Raw genomic sequence first — 18,271 nt, 5'->3', positions numbered from 1 at the left:
TTGGTGTGCAGTGTTGAGTCATGGTTGATACTTCATGGCGTGCCGCGAGTAGAAAAAGGTTGCGGAACACTGCACTAGACTACACAGCGCTATATCTCGGAAGCCTTCTCTACAGTCCTATCTCACTCACTCATGGAGCTGAACCCTTCTTAAGAAGCCGCCAATTGTGCAGCTGACTCAAAAGCTTCCCAGTATTTTATGGAAACCGAAGGTTCATTGCCGTGTTCACAATGACACTACACTGATCCCTATCCTGAATTAGATAAATCCAATCCATACCATCCCATCCTATCTCTCTAAGATCCAATTTAGTATTGTCCACACATCTACGCTTTGGTCTTCCTAGTGGTTTTTTTTCCATCTGGCTTTCCCACCAATAACCTATATGCATTCCTCCTCTCCCCCAACTCGTGCTACATGCCCTGCCCACCTCATCCTGACTTGATCAGTCGTTTTTCTACATTCCTTTTGAATTCAGATTTCCGTGGTTGCATTGCGCAGAAACGTGTGTCCCTTGGCACAACAATGCCAAAACTTTTATATTTCTTATTACTTCCTGTATGTAGGTTACGGTATGAAGGGCTCTTAATTATAGATTATAGGTTTCCCTAGTTAATTCAACCCTAAATAATCAGAATATCCTAAATACTTGTTACAGGACTGTGAGATACAGAACGTAAATAACACAAAATTTACTTTTGCTACTAAAATTTTTCTTCCGAAAATTGCGTGGAAATTGTGCGACTTTATACCGTCACTAGTCGGTTTCAGATTACCTAGTGGGCAGCATTGTAACTAGTACCAGCGCATAATACTAATTCGGTAATATGCAACAGAGAACAGCTGTATGCATAGTGCCACCACATACACGTGAAGGTAGCAACAAGTGACAGATCACAAAGATATGTCAGGTCAGTACAGAAATTTGACTTGAATTTATGAAGTCGCGACGGCTTGTACAAAAGACTGTTACATCAGCATCACTGCCTTCTCATAAGACATTGATGTACAGAGGACTGTAATCAATAGCCTGTCCAATGGATAAGAGGCTATGTTTTTTATTGCTAGTGGGATGAGACTAAATCCCTTGTACTGCGGACACCACTTCTGATCTATTGTACCAGCAATTGATTGTAGAGCAATTGGTGGAATGAAGATTGGCAAGGGAAACCAAAGTACTCGGAGAAAACCTGCCCCAGCGCCACTTTGTCCACCACAAATGCCACTTGACTAGACTCAGGATCGAAGATAAGAGGTTAAGTAAGTCTCAGAACGGGCACTGAGTGTCTTGACGAAAGCAAAAATATTGCCTTTACCGGGAATCGAACCTAGGATTTCCCAAAGCCAGTTTCAAGTTGTGTAAACAAAACTGAAATTTCCACAAATGAACTGAAGAGCTTCATAAGATTTCTTACAATATGAGATGTAAGTTCCTTTCTATATATACCAACGTTGTTTTCCGTGCGATCAACGCTAGATCTGTCCAATATGAATGCATAATGTGGAAGTCACGTCGATAATAATGTTTTCGTCATAATTATTGAGCAAATTTGAGGAGGTTTCTCAAGAACGGCTCAATGATCAAAACTTATAGCAATCCTGTTTACGATTTTCTATAGTACATCATATATAAAATTCGTATATGACATAAAACACAGTCTTCATTTAATTCTATCTTCGGCTCTAAACATGTCATCAGCGCGTTCCTGAGGAAAGTCCAAAATCGCCTATAAAATAGCAGGGTATCATAAACAGAAGACCATAATATTATGTTCATACCAATAAAACAAAGAATTAGAAAATGAGAGGAAACAGATCAGTTCTCTCCCTTGACATTACAGACCTGAGACTACTCTCTTGCAGAGAATACTTTCTTCTAAATTCTTTTTGACACAAACGACAGAGATCCTTCCGGTGGGGGGGGGGGACAGACAGACGCAACGACTGTACCATTGCACAACAAAAGACCAAACAGCAAAAACCGCTGACTCACGATCGTTCATCCCAGTATATGAGGAGCAAAATACTGTCAGCGATCACCGGATCGCTAAAATCTGTTGATTACTGTGCTAAGTTTTTCCATACACGAACGAGATACATTGCTTCTCCTTTCTTCTTCTTCTTCTTCTTTTGGTGGATGAACCCTCTTCCCTGTTAATATTACAGAATTATCTGAACACGCTTAATCTTACATACAGATGTTAGGACACTTTGGAGGGAGCATCAGCCCTCACAAGGCGGCTACGTACACGAGAAAGAAATACAGAGAAAATTGTAAATATACCTCAATGCTTCTAGTGGGATTCGAATCCACGATCTCAGTGTTCGGCTGGTTGAGGCGCATTTCCTACCATATTTCTCACGGTCACTGAGATCGGTTCTCGAAATTTGATATAAGTTTTTATCTTTGCTGTGTGGAATTGTCAGTGAAGATAATATTACCCTGCCATTTATTGACTCGTTAAGTCTAAGCATCTGCAGCACAGGAAATTGTAAGTGTAAAAATTAATACGGAAATAATAAAAGAAGTCTTAGGGGATCGAAGACAGGACCGAAGGGATTAGGAACATATAAGGAGATATATCTGGTTCCTCGGTATAACAAATAGTATAATTAGCTTTCGGGTAAAATTTATAGAGCTGTCATCACGGTTCATATATTTATTCACAGACTGAAGAATGTTACAAATGGCATTAGAATTGTCAATACAGAATTATGTAAAATAAATTGTTATTTAATTCCTGTGAAGTTCTTTATCAGTGATATTAAATGTACATAACAATGCAAGAAATTGGAAGATCAGTGCTCCATTTAGAGTGCAGTCTGTGTGAAGAAGTCTCCATATCAATGATGTGTTGCAGTAGCGCACCAAACAAGCGCGATTGTGCCGTCTTCTGTTGTCACATCGGCCAAGTCGATTTACGGAGCGACTGTGGTTGTGGATGTCGTGGTTGTCTAACGACCAAGTGACTTCCGTTTTTTGTCTAACTTGGGAATATTCTGAAACAGATGATGACAAAATGATGATGATGATTCAATTCTTTGTTATTTATGTGCCAAGTCCAAAGCTACAAGGCCAACTTCAGACACAGCACAGAGAGGATACAGGTAGCCACATTAACAAAGACAATTTACAGACAAGAACTGGAGGAAGAAACACATTAATACAGAAAAGTAAACAAACAAACAAAGCTGCAGAGAGGCAAGAAGAACATAATAACTGATAACTGCATAACACTGAATATTGGAATTGTGAACAAATTTTATTAACGATTTTAGGTTGATGAGTATAAATGTGATAGAGAGAGACGGTGCGATTGCAAATATGTCGAGATATTTACCCACCGCGTTGGCAGCAGAGGCGCACCGAGCAGAAGGACAGTGTTTATTAGAACGACAAACACCAAGCAATGAGAAGTCCCCGTGATTTCCCGGAGGAATAAGAAGTCTAACAATTTCCAAAATGGAAGAGCAGGTTTCAAGGCCACAATAGACCTGAGCAAGAATAAAATGCATCAATGTGATGACTCTGTTTAGGTAAAGATTGTAGACTTAATTCCTTTAAGGCAATGGTGTAAGGATATGGGATATTAAGGTAAAGAAAGTAAAAATTGACGGAACAAACCTTCTGCTGGGTGCGCTCAAGCTGACTGGCATCAGTGGACGTGAATGTGTTCAAGTATACTGAGGCATGTTCCAACTGTGACTTGACTAACGTAAAGTACAATACATACCAACACTCCATGGAGGGAGATCTATAGACTATAGAGAGAATGAGACATAATATCTTATTGCATTTGGAAAAAAACGTAAGCAACATGGCTCTGAAAATGAAACTTTGAATGAAAGAAAACTTCTAGTTCCTTAATATTGCTGGTGCGTGTAACGGTAGCATAGCAAAGCTAACACAGAAATTTATTTTTCCTGTTAAATGACAAAACCCGCGTTTTAGAAATAATAATTCTCATGGAGTTGGCATTGCACCAGTCACTGACGGAATTAAGTTCAGATTGGAGTAAGAAGCAATAATGTGAAGAGTTAATGACGCGGAAAGTTTTTGATATCATCGGAAAAATGTAATAGTTTATAATATTTGATAGAGTTGCACAGATCATTAATGAATAAGTTGAAAAGTAAAGGCCCCATAACAGCCTTGTGGCACACCCGACCTTACTTGAAAAGGCAGGGAGAGAGTGCCAGAAACGCGATCCCGAAATTGTCTGTCGCTTAAGTGACTGTGAAACCAGAGAACAGGAATACCAGAGAATTCGAAGGAGGTTAATTTATGCAAGATCATATTATGAGGGACGAGGACAAAGCATCTGAAATATAAAATACACAGCATCAGCTACACGATGAACGCGGACGACAGAAATCAAAGAACCACGAAATGCCACCAAAGGAGTAATTGTAGATTTATTTCTGATGAAGTAATGTTGATTGGAATTAAAATTAGCATAATGCAGAATGTGATCATGAAAAATGAAATCAGACAGCTTAGTGAAATTACGGAGAAGAGAAATGGATCTCCTGTTGCTGACAGCCCCATGATTGCTTGTTTTAAATGTGGATATAAAAAATCAGCTTTTTCCTTACAGCAGGGAAATGTTACTGGGTGAGTCTCAAGTTAAATATATGCATAAGAATGGGAATAATAATACACGAACAAACTTTTATGATAAAACAGGGGTATCTTCAAGTTCAATATATTTTGGAGGTTTTAGTCTCTTAATGGCTTTTCAGTCATCCGCAACGGAAATGGGGACAAGGATTAAAAATTCAGAAGATTGTGAGAGAGGGAGAAATTACATAGAGCAGCAGTTATTGTAAACAGACTGAAAGTGCTTAGCGAAAGCATCAGCAAATGAATTAGGCTGGATTACATTTGCTATAGCTGGATGGAAACATTTATATATTTCCCGAAATTACGAGAAAATATTTATTTCCAGAAATGTTTGGGCTGTTAACTTGAATTGCTCTCAATTGAATTCTACCGTGTAGGCCTGTCAGACATACGGTTTTATGAGTGTTCGGTAAAAGGGTAATTTGTCCTAAAATTAATTGGGAGGATACTTTTTAAAACGACGGTGGAAATACGTAGTTTTTCTTAACGATGTAATGCCATAAGTTAAGGGAGAACCAAGGAGGAAATTTTTACTTGCAGCTATAACCTCGAGGAATTGCCTGCCCCTGGCAACTGCGACGGCAGCTTGGACAGCCATATATAGATAGAATATTCTAAAGTAACGCGTAGTTTCCTACTGCGAAAATTCGATACCTGAACTCGTAACTGAAATTATTGTTAACATGGGATAGAAAGTAAACAGTACTCAGATGAATGTGATGAGAATCGGGCGTGACCAATCCAGGGTCGGTAGGAACAGACTTGAGATCCCGTCATATTTGTAAAGATTAGGTCAAGCATGTTAATACTGTCAACAGCTCCAACGTAACAAGATGACGGGGAGGTGCATATAGCATCCTCCTTGAGTTTAGAATAATAAATTTACGAAAATAGTAATAATAATAGTAATAATTGCCGATCGATCCATCATAGATAGAGACATGTAGTTGTCTCACAAATATGATTGGATATGTAAATTTCAATTGCGAGACAAGTGCAACTGGGCTGAACAGACAGAGAAGTGCGCAGTTAATAGCCCAAATTCTTCGGGCGTGCCACAGTTTCTGAGTAGGCCGGTTGATTGTACAAAATCCGGGGAGATTCAGGCAACAGTGTCCTTGAGTCACGCTTCGTCGGAGGCTTCCTCGGATAGAAAAGGTGTAGGAAGTGTGAGTGTTGCTGGTAGCGGCCAAAGAGGCCTTAAAATTTTAACTCACAAATCGGTCTGCCTCCACTCCTGAAACAGAAAAGAAATTTCTTGTTTCATTACACCAGCAACAGAACATATACACAAATCTGAGTCTTTGAAAAATTTACAGCCTAGCAGAGCATTCGTACTCGGTTGTAGAAAGCGGAGGCAGATCCGTGCAGGCATAACTCCAATTAAAGTAGAAATACACGTATTTGGGTTGAGGTCGAAGTATACGTATATTAGTAAAAATTAATATATTTGTTCTTAAATATCTATTGAACTCAATTCAAATATTTATGAATGAACGTAAAATTAACATAAAAGAATCCTTATTTTATAGGATCAGTAACAGCTGTTTGAAATCAGTAAACTTCAGACAATCAAGTTTAAATTTGTTACATTTAGCAGATATTGAAATGGCTAGGGTCAGCCAAACAGTCACATGAACATTAGTCGTTAATATGAGAAAACACTGATAGAAATTTTGAGATATTTTAAGGTAAAATTTTATCACATGTACCATTTGAAAGTCCATATAATTCTGAATCCTTAGTTTACCCTTGAATTCTTGTTAATCTCACGGCCAATCTCACAAGCTAAAAGGCAATTCCTTGTCGGGCGTCCGTGACTGCCTATTCAGTATATTCATAACTATTCTCCACGTCTGAAGACTTTCTTCTCGAGAACGCAGAGCACTGTGGTAACAAGAGCGCCACTTAATGTGGGTCCTCTGGGTTCTTGCACAATCCTCTCTGTATCGAGATTACAGAGCGTCGGATTAAAGGAGTGACTGGTGAACTGGAAATATTTGGAAGTGTTCAGTGGTGGTCTAATCAAGGGAGGTTCCTGGCATTTTCCTGGAACGACTGAGGAATACCGCGATCCTTCAAATAGTCCTTTTCCCGTAATTGATTAGAACCTAAAATATCCTGAATCTATGGCTGTACAGCTCTTTTTCGGACTTTGGCCGTTTTCTCAATTTCTTGATTTTACTCAGTCGGTAGCACCCCTTGAATGGGGGATGAGTCCGTCGCGTGGGCGCAAATTGAACAAACAGGATACGACAAACACAGATTGAATGCACACACACACACACATTCCATGAGTGGAATTCGAAACCACGATCCATGTGTTTGAGTGGGCGAAGACTCTTTGTGCCTCAGACCACGCGGCCACTGTCACCGGCGAAACCTGCTGTATATGTCCAAACGTTCCTGCTAGACCAATCTTTTCGGTCCCACTTAGTGTAATACTGAAAACCGGAAAACGCCCAATTAGAAAACTACGAAGGTCATGAGAGGATAATAATTAGTTGGATCTGAGCTGTATAATTTAGGAGTAACTGAAGTGGATGCTACTGGCTTATCATGGCATCGAATGGGGAACTTCTGTTACAGCGGCGATGAATATGTGGTTTCCGTTACTAGGATGTGAAATTTTATGTTCTTACAGACGTGACCGTGAGGGTTTCTGTCCTATTGAATGCGACGCCGTGTTGTTTCTTAGAGAGGTTCCAACGTTTTGGAGGAGCAACCTGCCACCTACTTCAGGGCGGAAAATAGGAAGGAAAGAGACTCATCTACCTTGGAGATAAAGGGAAGGCATTCCTCTGTAATTTTGATACCTATCTACTAATTTACACGGCTTCACATTCTAGAGGTGCGTAATCTTAAGCTAATCATTGTTTGTAGCTTAACCTTCTGGGATGCCGTTCTCTGCGAACCCAGATTTTCATATACACGTATACCCAAACTTATGTATTGTTATTCAAATTGCCGCATTTTGTTTTCATTTATAGCTCTCGTAAATCGTGCTCTTCATCATATTCAATTATATCAATCTGGAACTACCCTCTTTTTTCCTGCGTTCTGGCGTGCTCTAACAAATTTTCTTCGGCACTCTTATTTCGTCCATTTCAATTGAATGCTCTGAGCCACCGCTCCCTTCTTCTCTTAATATTTGCTGCCAAGTTAAGGGACATACGATATACCCCCAGTAGAGTGGTTTTAAGGGAAAAGAGTTATTAACATTGCTTTTAGATTTCCATTCGTGAAATTAACCCACGCGCTACGAGATTGTGCGTTACTTGTTTGTACTCACCCATTGACAGCAGAATGGTTGCCACCACCACGAAGAGAAGCAAGAATCGATGTCCCATGTTTCTATAATAGACTTATTCTGCCAGGTAAGAACGAGTATAGTCAGTAGTACTGGAGCCGTGTCTTATATAGGCAACATACAAAGTATAATACCCTTTATTTGTGTCACATGCTTGATAATTTCGAACAATATTACTGATGCAAGATAACCGAAACCATATACCGTAGTTGAAATTTGTGAAAATATCTTCTTTTCCCACAATAGAATAGTTAACTTCCAAGTATCGGTTAGTCTTCAAGGTTTTGTGAAGGTTTTTCGGTTTTAATGGACACGTATGACTAAAGAAGAAGAATTTAAAAGTGTTATATGTAAATCTTTCTGAAAGCGTAAATAAATGGGGCTCAATTTTCCTTTTAGTGCCAACTTTCTAACCATTACAATGTTATCAGCGAAGTTTAATAGAGTTGTCTAAAAATTTGGTATGAATTGACATATTTTCATCCGAATTATTTTTCTATGAAATATTTATACGTGTATTTTCACATGATGCCTGAAAGCCGGAATAGTCCATTGCTAGACAACGGTTCGGTTAACTCTTTCCCATGGAAAAATTTGAACACAGAAAAATAAAATAACAGAGGAACAGTACGATATGGTGACATATATTCGGTTCGCCTGGAAGTTAGTTCATCTCAGGAGGGTTCAGTTTTTCGGATTTGCGTGGGAGTTCAATGGGTGGGCAGGGTTCCTTCATTCGTCATTCGTCACAGTGAAACAGAAGACATTCGTAGTCCGGTAAGAATGGAGCGAGTTTTAGATAGTCATTGATTGTGAGCTGTTTAAAATTGCTTTTAATTGTAAAAGAAGTGAAAATGAAGCCAATCACCGAATCCAGGAACCGTTATTATTACTCACGCAAAGCCATCGTACATGACAATATTTATATTTACATTTATTGATATTATATAGCATACAGTTGACTCAAAATATGGATTCATATTCTGTAAAAATTCAGCAACATAATAATAAACGACATCAGATGATGTAGAGACCTGTCTCCTGGGATGTGGCGCCCTGTAGATATTGCGTTACCGAAGTTTAGGAAGGAAGTATGGCCTCCATCTTCATGCAATACCTTCTCTCGAAACGTCGGTTAACACGATATCTACACGGCGCCACCTCCCAGAAGACTGCTCTCCTCATAGTCAGCTCCGTGAAAAGCTCAAAACGACACCAGATGATTACCCAATAAATGTCGGAACATATCGTGCCTTATGACTTCTATGTAAATAATCATTTGTATACCTCTTAAAGAAATACTGTGTTGACGGAAACAATAAATATTTTATTTATATTTCTCGCCTGCGTAGATATTCGACTATATCAGAAAAGGAAAACTGCCTATAGTCACAGATAGTGACATAATCGTTACAGAAGGAGGAACGATTTAATCGACACTGGCTCTTCTGGATATATGTTTTTCTTATTGTTGATCTAATCGATATTAGCATGACAACAGTCAAAGGCGCTGTCCCATAACGACATACAATTTTTATTTTTTGAAGTTTTAATATATTTAAGTCTTGAATATTAAAAAGTCCTATAGAGTAATAATTTACTTGCCGTTTATATGCGTGTGCAACATATGTTCTCGCTTGCTTATAATTTCATCGTGTGTGCAAATATTATTTGTTTTCCTTTTTGTAGTGTATACTTTTTACTGACATTTCTAAGTGACCTTAATTTATTCTTGCCCAGTTTTCAAAATATTTGTCAGGAAACCTTGTATGATGTTTTGTTCTGTGTTTGGACCCACTGGCATGTAGATTATTCTTCCAAGCGCATTCATCAGAATTACCACTTAAGAAATTTTACCAGCGGGCAGATACTTCACACAAAGCCTGTTATTCAGTTATTGTATTTTTTCTTTCGCTGACTCTACAGCCCCCTGGCGCCCTGGCTTCTGATGTTACAGTCTCATGATCATTTTATAGTTGGTAGGACTCTTTGGGCGAGTGATCTACTCGTCTCAAGGCCTCTACTTAAACACAGGACAACACAAACACAGAATAAACTTATACACATATCAAACACATACACCTTGTATGGGATTCGAACCCACGATCCTGCACTCCGACCTGGCGAAAACAGTACATGCCTTAGAACGCTCGTCTACCGTGACCGGCCAGTAATTGTTTATCTGAGAAATTTTATGTGCTGGGTGAACAATTCATCGGATAACTGGCTCTTCAAAGGAAATCATACGTACACTATTGTGTCACTATTTTATGAAATTATATTTGCTGCCCAAAAGACTTATGTTTTCACTCCGCCAGAAGTTAAGGTTCTCATATCTGTGGGGTTACGTTCCACTGTTTGCAGACTGTATATTCCCACAAGGTTATACCACAAATATGCTTCATTCTTGCTTATAAGCAGTTTTGCTATCTAAAGAGCGCAAGCATTCTTTAATTGGTAGCAGAACCAATGTTCGCTAAACACATTGGCCACGCGGTCTAAGGCATGAACTGTCTTCCTCCGCTCAAATAATGGGATCGTGGGTTCGAGTCCCACTTGATGCTTGGATGTCTGTGTGAATTTATTCCGAGTTTGCGTCGTCCTGTGTGTAGCTAACCCCCTGGCGACGGGCTGATCCCTCGTCCAAGGAGTCCTACCAGGTGTGTAACGAGATCACGAAACTGAAACAGCGGCCAAGGTCCAACAAAGGGCTGTAGAGGCATAAATAGAATGAACTAAGGTTGTCCCTGCTCTAATTAAGCTTCACGTCATGACGACGTTTGAGGAATGGAGGTGTACATTCGCGCGCTCTTAACCTTGGCGCTAATAGGGATTGAGTGGTCATTTGGTTTGGTCATTTGACTGGTCATTTCGACCAGTCAACATTTTGACTGCTTGACTCATTATTTAGTCATGTGTTATTTTAATATCAAGTCATGCTTCCCACTGCGGTGGACCAGTTCGAGCCCAGGTCAAGCCATGTGGGATTTATTGTGGACAAAGAGGTACTGGGCCGCTTTTCTGCAAGTTGTTCAATTTCCCCTGCTAATTCTCATACCACTGTTGATCCACATTCATAATCTATCATCCAGTGCTGGTACAATTGGTGAATTACTGGCCGACGTACCAAGTGGATTCAGTCTCACCCCACACCAAGAAACTATAAAGCAGAAACTACTTTAATATCACGAGGCCGCTCTATCACAAACAGAAGTACTCCTCGTATCTTTACGTGCACCAATTTCTTATTCATAAGATAGGAGAATTGGGACACGGCATTCTAAGTGACTCAGCAACATTTTCAAGGTTCTTCGGACATCGCATTCTGCTTTCCTTACTTCCTATTGCTTCTTTTCCTTCTTTCTTTCTTTCTGCCTTCCATTGTTTATCTATGTATTTATATCTTCCTACTTTATATCTTTGTTTGGCCGCACCATAGCTCAAGCGGTTAGTCCACGGCTTCCGACCGCGTCGGTCCGGGTTCGAGTACATAAAAGAGAAGCAAATACGGAGAAAAACGCAGATCTACCTCAATTCTTCTAGTGGGATTCGAATCCACGATCTCAGTGTTCGAGCAGTTGAGGTGCATTGCGCAGGTTGACTGAGATCGGTCTTCGAAATTTTATATATGTCTTCATTTCACGTGTGCGGATTTGTCAGTGAAGATAATATTTTCCTGCCATTTAATGACTCTTTAAGTCTAAGCATCTACAGCACAGGAAAATGTAATTGTATAAATTAAAACGGAAACATTAAAAGTAATTTCATTTGATCGAACCCAGGACCGAACGGATTAGGAATCTATAAGGAGATGGGTCTGGGCTATTGGTATAACAAATAATATAATTAGCTTTCGGGTAAAATTTATAGAGCATTCATCAAGGTTCACATATTTATTCACAGACTGAAGAATGTTACAAATGGCATTAGAATTGTCAATACAGAATTATGAAAAATAAATTGTAATATAATCCTGTGAAGTTCTTTATCAGTGATATTAAATGCACATAACAATGCGAGAAATTGGAAGATCAGTGCTCCATTTAGAGTGCAGGCTGTGTGAAGAAGTCTCCATATCATTGATGTGTTGCAGTAGCGCACCAAACCAGCGCGATTGTGCCGTCTTCTGTTGTCACATCGGCCAAGTCGATTTACGGAGCGACTGTGGTTGTGGATGTCGTGGTTGTCTAACGATCATGTGGCTTCTTTTTGTAGTACTGGTGCAAAATCTGAAACTGATGATGACAAAATGATGATGATGATTAAATTCTTTGTTATTTATGTGTCGAGTCAACAGCTACAAGGCCAACTTCATACACAGCACAGAGAGGATACAGGTAACCACATTAAGAAAGACAATTTACCAACAAGAACTGGAGGAAAAAGTACATTAATACAGAAAAGTAAACAAACAATCGAAGTTGCAGAGAGGTAAGATGAACCTAATAACTCAGAACTGCATAACACAAAATATTAGAATTGTGAACAAATTTTATTAACGATTTTAGTTTTATGAGTATAAATGTGATACAGAGAGACGGTTCGATTGCAAATATGTCGAGATATTTACCCCCCGCATTGGCAGCAGAGGCGCACCTAACAAAAGGACAGTGTTTATTAGAGGGACAAACAGCAAGCAATGAGAATTCCTTGTGATTGCTCGGAGGAATAAGAAGTCTAACAATTTCCAAAATGGAAGAGCAGTTTTAAAGGTCACGATAGACCTGAGCAAGAATAAAATGCATCAATGTGATGACACCTTTTAGATAAAGTTTGTAGACTTAATTCCTCTAAGGCAATGATGCAAGGATATGGGATATTAGGGGAAAGAAATGTAAAAATTGACGGAACAAACCTTCTGCTGGGTGCGCTCAAGCTGACTGGCATCAGTGGACGTGAATGTGTTCAAAAATACTGAGGCATGTTCCAACTGTGACTTGACTAAACTTAAGTATAATACATACAAACACTCCATGGAGGGAGATCTGCAGACTATAGAGGGAATGAGACCTAAAAGCATTATGCATTTGGAAAAAACGTAATCAACATGGCTGTGAAAATGAAATTTTAAATAAAAGAAAACATCTAAGTCCTTAATACTTCTGGGGCGCGTAATGTTAACATAGCAAAACTAACACAGAAACTTATTTTTCATGGCAAATGACACAACCCGCGTTTTAGAAATATTAATTCTCATGGAGTTAGCAGTGAACCAGTCACTGACGGAATTAAGTTCAGATTGGAGTAAGGGGTAATAATGCGAAGAGTTAATGACGCTGAAAGTTTTTGATATCATCGGAAAAAATTAAAGGTTTTTAATATTTGATAAGAGTTGCAGAGATCATCAATGAATAATTTGAAAAGTAAAGGCCCCATAACAGAGCCTTGTGGCACACCCGCCCTACCTTACTTGAAAAGGCAGGGAGAGAGTGCCAGAAACGCGAACCCATATTGTCTGTTGGTTAAGTGACTGTGAAACCAGAGAACAGAAATACCAGAGAATTCGAAGGAGGTTAATTTATGCACGATGATATTATGAGGGACGAGGTCAAAAGCATTTGAAAGATTAAAATAGACATCATCAGCTTGACGATGAACGCGGACAACAGAAATAAAAAAACCACGAAATGCCACCAATGGGGTAATTGTAGATTTATTTCTGGTGAAGCCATATTTATTGGAATTAAAATTAGCATAATGCAAAACATGATCATGAATAATGAATTCAGACAACTTAGAGAAATTACTGAGAAGAGAAATGGATCTCCTGTTGCTCAAAGACACATGATTGCCTGTTTTAAATGGGGATATAAGAAATCAGCTTTTTCTTACATCAGGGAAATGTTTCAGGGTCAAGCTGAAGTTAAATATATGCTTAAGAATAGTAATAATAATACCCGAACAACTTTTATGATAAAACCAGGGACATCGAAAGTTCAATATATTTGGAAGGTTTTCCTCTCTTAATGGCATTGCAGACATCCTCACCGGAAATGGGGACAAGGAATAAAAATTAAGAAGATTGCGAGAGGGGGAGAAATTCCATAGAGCAGCGGTTATTGTAAAGAGACTGAAAGTGCTTAACGAAAGCATCAGCAAATGAATTAGGCTGGATTAAATTTCCTATAGCTGAATGGAATCATTTCTATATTTCCTGAAATTAGGAGTAAATATTTATTTCCAGAAATGTTGGGGCTGTTAACTTGAATTACTCTCAATTGAATTCTACCGTGTACGCCTGTCAGACATACGGTTTTATGAGTGTTCGGTAAAACGGTAATCTGTCGTTAGACTAATTGGGAGGATACTTTTTAAAACGAAGGCGGAAATACATAGTTTTCCTAAACGATGTAATGCCATAAGTTAAGGGAGGACCAGGGAGGAAATTTTTACTTGCAGCTATAACCTCGAGGAATTGCCTGCCCCTGGCAACTGCGACGGCAGCTTGGACAGCCATATATAGATAGAATATTCTAAAGTAACGCGTAGTTGCCTGCTGCGAAAATTCGATATCACAAATATGATTGGATATGTAAATTTCAATTGCGAGACACGTGCAACTAGGCGGAACAGAGAGAGAAGTGAGCAGTTAATAGCCCATCATTTCTAGGGCGTGCCACAATTACGGTGTAGGCCGGTTGATTGTACAAAATCTGGGGATATTTAAGCAACAGGGTCCTTGAGTCACGCTCCGTCGGAGGCTTCCTCGAATAGAAAAGGTGTAGGAAGTGTGACTGCTGCTGCTAGAGGCCAAAGAGGCCTTAAAATGTTAACTCACGTGTGGGTCTGCCTCCACTCCTGAAACAGAAAAGAAAATTCTTCTTTCATTACATCAGCACCAGAAGATATACACAAATATGAGTATTTAAAAACTGACATGTAAGCAGAGCATTCATACTCGGTTGTAGAAAACGGGGGCAGATTCGAGCACGCAGAAATCCAATAAATTAGAAATTATTTGCGTTGAGGTCGAAGTGTATTTATATTAGTAGAAATTAACATATTTCTTCTTAAATAACTATTGAAACTAAATCATACATTTATGAATAAACAAAAAATTAACACAAAAGCATCATTATTATACAGGACACGTAACAGTTGTTTCAAGTCAGTAAATTTAAGACAATCATGTTTCAATCTATTACATTTCGCAGATATGGTAACTAGCGTAGTCAAAGGGTCACACGACCATTAGTCGTTAATATGAGAAAACATTGATAGAAATTTTGAGCAATATAAGGTAAATTATTTTCGCGTCTAACATTTGAAAGTCCATATAATTCTGAAGTCTTAGTTTACGCTTAATGCTTTCTGATCATACGGCCAATCTCACAAGCTAAAAAGAAGTCCCTTGTGGGCCGTCCGGGACGTCTTATGCAGTATATTCATAACTATTCTCCACGTCTGAAGACTTTCTTCACGAGAACGCAGAGCACTGTGGTAACGAAGGCGCCACTTAATGTGGGTCCTCTGGGCTCTCCTACAATCCTCTCTGTATCGAGCTTATATAGCGTCGGATTGAAGGAGTGACTGGTGAACTGGAAACCTTTGGAAGGATTCAGTGGTGGTCTAATCAATGGAGGTTCCTGGCATTTTCCTGGAAGGACTGAGGAATACCGCGAAACGTAAGATAGTCCGTTCGCCGGAAGTGATTAGAACATAGAATATCCTGAATCAATATATCTATATCTCTACAGCTCTTTTTTCGGACTTTGGCCGTTTTTCATTTTCTTGATTTTTGCTCAGGCGGTAGCACTCCTTGAACAGGGGATCAGTCCGTCGCTAGGCCGCCACGTGAACAAACAGGATAGCATAAACACAGATTAAAGGCAAACAGACGCCCATGACATAAGTGGGATTCGAACCCATGTTCCAAGCGTTTGATTGGACGAAGACATTTCATGAGACCACTGTGACCGGAGAAATCTCCTGAGTAAAGTCCAAACTTTCCTGCTAGACCCATCCGTTTGATCCCAATTAGTGTAGTACTTGGGCCGCGCCATAGCTCAACCGGTTAGTCGCTGGTTTCCCACCGCGCCGGCCCGATTCAATCACGGGTCTCGTCAAGTGGGATTTGTTGTGGACAAAGTGGCGCTGGGGCAGGTTTTCTCCGAGTACTTCGGTTTTCCCTGCCAATCTTCATTTCGCCAAATGTTCCACAATCACCCTCACCTCTCATCTGGGGCTGGTAAAACAGGCCAGAAGTGGCCACAGTACAAGGACTTAGACCCACCACACTAGCAATAAAAGAATGTAATATAGCAGGAAAACCCGGAAGGCGCCCAATTATAACACTGCAAAAGACATGCGAGGAACGTGATTTGTTGGATATGAGCTATATAAATCAGGAGGATCTAAGTGGTTGCTACTTGTATATCATGGCATCGAATATGGGACTTTGGTAGTAGCTACGTTGAATATTTAGTTTCTCTTATGGCGATGTGAAATTTTGTGTTCTTACAGACGTGACCGTGAGGGTTTCTGTCTTTGAAAAGTGACGCCGTGTAGTTTATTAGAGGGGTGCCAACGTTTTGGAGGAGCATATCGCCTCCTTCTTCAGGGTGGAAGGGGCAAAGGAAAGAGATTTATCTAACTTGGAGATAAAGGCAAGGTATTCCTCTGTAATTTTGGCACCTGTCTACTAATTTACAAGGCTTCACATTCTAGTATGTTGTAATCTTAAGCTAACCAGTGTTTGTAGCTTAACCTTAAGGGATGCCGGTCTCTGCGAAACCAGATCTTTGATATACAATTTTGGGTATACGACCAGTAGAGTGGTTTAAAGGGGAAGAAGGTATTAACATTGCTTTTAGATTTACGTTCTTGAAATTAACACACGGACTACGAGATTGTGGGTTACTTGTTTGTACTCACCCATTGACAGCAGAATGGTTGCCACCACCACGAAGAGAAGCAAGACTCGACGTCCCATGTTTCTATAATAGACTTATTCTGGCAGGTAAGCACGTCTATAGTCAGTAGTACTGGAGCCGTGTCTTATATAGGCAACATACAATGTATGTTACCCTTTATTTTTGTCATGCTTGATAATTTCGAACAATATTACTGATGCAAGATAACCGAAACCATATACCGTAGTTGAAATTTGTGAAAATATCTTCTTTTCCCACAATAGAATAGTTAACTTCCAAGTATCGGTTAGTCTTCAAGGTTTCGTAAAGGTTTTTCGGTTTTTCATCTACACGCGTGACTAAAGACGAAGAATTTAAAAGTGTTATATGTAAAACTTTCCCATAGCATAAGTCAATTGGTAAAAATCTTCCTTCTAGTGCCAACTTTCTAACCGTTACAATGTTATCACTGAAATTTTAAAGAATTCTGTCGAAATTTGCTATCAATTGACATATTTTTTATCCGAATCACTTTGCTATGAAATATTTCTACGTGTATTTTCACATGACGCCTGAAAGCCGGAATAGTCCATTGCTAGACAATTGTTAGGTAAGCACTTTCCCATGGAAAATGTTCAACACAGAAAAATAGAATAACAGAGGAACTGTACGACATGGTGACATATATTCGGTTCGCCTGGAAGTTGGTTCATCTCAGGAGGGTTCAGTTTTTCGGATTCGTATGAGAGTTCAATGGGTCAGCAGGGTTCCTTTGTTCGTCATTGGTCACAGTGAAACAGAAGGCACTCCTAGTCCGGTAAGGAATGGAGCGAGTCTTAGGCAGTCATTGATTGTGAGCTGTTTAAATTTGTTTTAATTGTAAGAGAAGTGCCAATAAATCCAATCACCGAATCCAGGAAACGTTATTATTAGTCACGCAAAGCCATCGTACCTGACAATATTTATATTTATATTTATTGATATTATATAAAACACAGTTGACACAAAATATGGATTCATATTCTGTAAAAATTCAGCAACATAATAATAAACGACACCAGATGATGTAGAGACCGGTCTTCTGGCATGTGGCGACGTGTAGATATTGCATTACCGAAGTTTAGGAAGAATGTGGCGCCTCCATCTTCAGGCAATACGTTCTCTCGAAACGTCGGTTAACACGATATCTACACGGCGCCACATCCCAGGAGACTGCTCTGTTCATAGTCACCGCCGTGAAAACCTCAAAACGACACCAGATGATGACACAATAAATGTCGAAACATATCGTGCCTTATGGCTTCAATGTAAACAAATATTTGTGTACCCCTTAAAGAAATACTGTGTTGACCAAGACAATAAATAATATATTTATATTTCCCGTCTGCGTACATATTGCACTATATCACAAAAGAAAACTGCGTGTAGCCACAGAAAGTGACCTACTCGTTACAGAAGGATGAACGATTAAATCGACACTGTCGC

General features: G+C 39.4%; 1 long non-coding RNA gene across 1 annotated transcript; it reads right to left on the bottom strand.

The window, feature by feature from the left end:
• Positions 1-2,740: 2,740 nt before the first annotated feature.
• Positions 2,741-8,005, bottom strand: LOC111874464. The gene is made up of 3 exons (XR_002844566.2): positions 7,917-8,005; positions 5,842-5,861; positions 2,741-3,000 (listed from the first exon to the last, which is right to left on the bottom strand). It is a non-coding gene; the product is annotated as an uncharacterized LOC111874464 (long non-coding RNA).
• Between the last annotated feature and the right edge of the window lie 10,266 nt (positions 8,006-18,271).

This window comes from Cryptotermes secundus, unplaced genomic scaffold, assembly GCF_002891405.2.
Source record: "Cryptotermes secundus unplaced genomic scaffold, Csec_1.0 scaffold426, whole genome shotgun sequence".
In the NCBI taxonomy this organism is placed as follows: domain Eukaryota; kingdom Metazoa; phylum Arthropoda; class Insecta; order Blattodea; family Kalotermitidae; genus Cryptotermes; species Cryptotermes secundus.
The sequence above is the reverse complement of the archived record's forward strand: the minus strand, read 5'-3'. Positions and strand labels throughout refer to the sequence as shown.